General features: G+C 38.9%; 1 pseudogene; it reads left to right on the top strand.

Moving 5' to 3' along the window:
- The first annotated feature begins 1641 nt into the window (after window positions 1–1641).
- Window positions 1642–2213, top strand: LOC101723016 (suppressor of cytokine signaling 2 pseudogene; annotated as a pseudogene).
- Window positions 2214–2799: the final 586 nt, after the last annotated feature.

The following is a 2799-nucleotide window of genomic DNA, read 5'->3' as shown; positions in this document are numbered from 1 at the left end:
CTGATTTTATGTCATTTCTGTGATGTTTCATCTCATTAGATGGGCCCCACCACTTTTAATCAACATGGCATGAAATGATGAATATACCAGGGCTGAGTACATCAACCTGCAACCATGTGGGCATTTGTCCAGGATAATAATGAACCAGCACTGAGCTGGCAGCAAAGCCGGCCTCTGAGTAAGTCACAAACACACTTGGGTGATCATCTCAAACACATTTCACTGTCTTGCTGATACTCTCAAACACATCTCTGTCAAATATTTTACTGAAATTCACAAATGCCACTTTCATATCATTTTCCCAGTTTACTGTCTATGGGGACTATTTTAAAAGCAGTTGATAATTTTAATGTCTTGATCTTAGTTAGTTCATCCTGCCCTGTAATGATTACCATTTGCTGTCTGAAAACTCATAAATCATTTTAATGTAATAACTCATTCTAGTATTTTTCACTAAGTGAAGCTCACTGAAATAGCATTATATTTTATAGAACCTATTATGATTCTTTAAAATAATTGCTCTCTTAAGCTAATTCACAATTCTCACAATTATGTGACTTTATGACAAAAAGAATGAGAACATATATTACAATAGGTAAAGTCTGATGAAATCACAGATCCAGAAATTTCCAAATAAGAAATGGCCTGAATTGGACTAGAAAAGGAGGAAGAAGAAGATGTAACACAAGGCCAACAAGGGTGAATATTTTTATGGTAAATATGTTCAGTTTTGTAAGAAACTATGTATGACTTTGAGTTCATTTAGCTTACATTTTTAACAGATTTATATACAGAGCTTATGCTAAATGTATCCCACATTCACACTTACCTTTTTCTTTCATGTACATTGGAAAAATAAGGTATATGATGGAATTAAAATATCAGGCTACTGTGAAGTAATTTAAAGATTGGAAGAAATTAAATCTATTCACATCTGAACATCTGATTTTTGTTATTGTTGCTACTGCAATTATTGAAAAAAAGACTTGAAAAAGCAGTATCAAAAAAAAAAAAGAGAAAAGGAAAAACAGTGTCAGAGTTAACATACTTACATGTCTTTCCGGATACCACAGTACAGAGAAAATAAGAACAAGTACAAAGACCACTCATAAATATTTGTTCCACATAAAAAAATGACAGCCTTTTCCTAAAAATAAATCCTTCTCCACAAAGCTTATAATACTTCACTTTGGGTATTTGGATTACTTGGCCTTTTTCAGATGAAAATTGTAATCATACGTCTTATGATACTGTGCAAATGTTCTTTTTTTGTGTGGTTTTTTTTTTTTTTTTTGGTACCGGGGATGGAACTTGGGACCTTGGGCTTGTGCAGCAGGCGCCGGAACCACTGAGCAAAATCCCGGGGCCCTCTGTGTAAATATTCTTAAAAAATAAGAACCAAGAGCCTGGAGCACGGGCGCCTGTGACAAGAGATCTGTCGGTGATCACATTTGCGGAAGATCTTACCATCCATTCTCCAAGAGTTGGGGATAGAGAACTGGTAGCTCCCTGTGCTCTCCTGCTCTGACACCTTTTCGGACACCCACAGACACTCGATTTGGGGTTCCCTCTGACTTCCAGGAAGGAAGACTCCTCTCTGACTCCAGTTCGGGCGGCCACCTGTCTTTGCGGTGGTGACCCATGACCCTGCGGTGCCTCGAATCCTCCGGGAATGGTGCGGAAGGGATGCACAGTCAGTGGGGGACTGCAGGGTCGGCCGAGGAGCCGTCACCGGAGGCCACGCATCTGGCGAAGGCCCTGCGTGAGCTCGGCTACACAGGATGGTACTGGGGAAATATGATTGGTAATGAAGCCAAAGAGAAATTAAAACACCAGAAGGAACTTTCTTGATTAGAGGTAGTTCACTTTCAGGCTGCCTACTAACAATATCTGTTAAAACATCAGCTGGACCAACTAATCCTGAATTGAGTACCAAGATGGGAAGTTCAGACTGGCTTAACCCTAACCCTAATTTGACAGGGTGGTTCACCTGATTGACTACTTTGTGCAGATGTGCAAGGATAAGCGGACGGGTTGGAAACCCCCTAAGTGGGACCACTCATCTTTATCTGATCAAACCACTGTACACGACAGCACCCTCCCTACAGCACCTCTGTCTGCTCACTATTTACAAATGCACCCATACCGTCTGGGGACTGTCTTTACCAACAAAACTCAAAGATTACTTGGAAGAATATAAATTCCAGGTATAACTGTTTCTCTTTTTCTAAACATGCCTCATGTAGAGTATCTCCAAACACAGCTATGTAAAAGAGAACCAAAACTTGAGTGACTGCTCTGGAACTCTGGACAGAATCCTTGCTAAGAACAGCTGAAGTCAATCTAATTCAAATGCATGAAGAGGTAGCTAGGTATATAAAGTTCCCTTAGATATTTCCACCTACCTGAGAAATGCTTCCTTTCTTAAGGCTGATCAAGACGGGTTGATCCGTTTACATTCAAAAAATAAAATGTCCCAAAATTTAAAAAAAAGAAGAAAGGAAGCAAGATATATCATGTAAAGGTACAAATTCCCAATAATGAGTGTCATCATATTGTATACCTAAAGTGTACCAATAAACTTAATAAATTTTTTTAAAAAGAAAAGAAAAAAAGGGCCAGGGATTTAGCTCACTGGTTTCACCACCTACCTCACAAGCGCAAGGTCCCAAGTTCAATCACTGATACCAAAAAAGAAAAAGAAAGAAAGAAAAGAAAAGGAAAAAGGACTTGAGGATCAATGAAATAGAACAAAAGATGCTGAAACAACTCCAAGCACACTCAGACACCTATCTTTAC

Source organism: Heterocephalus glaber, unplaced genomic scaffold (genome assembly GCF_053883595.1).
Source record: "Heterocephalus glaber isolate CG9 unplaced genomic scaffold, H.glaber_assembly_v1.0 deba00001461, whole genome shotgun sequence".
NCBI classification, from domain to species: domain Eukaryota; kingdom Metazoa; phylum Chordata; class Mammalia; order Rodentia; family Bathyergidae; genus Heterocephalus; species Heterocephalus glaber.
Note: the sequence above shows the minus strand (reverse complement) of the source record. Positions and strands in the feature narration are given on the sequence as shown.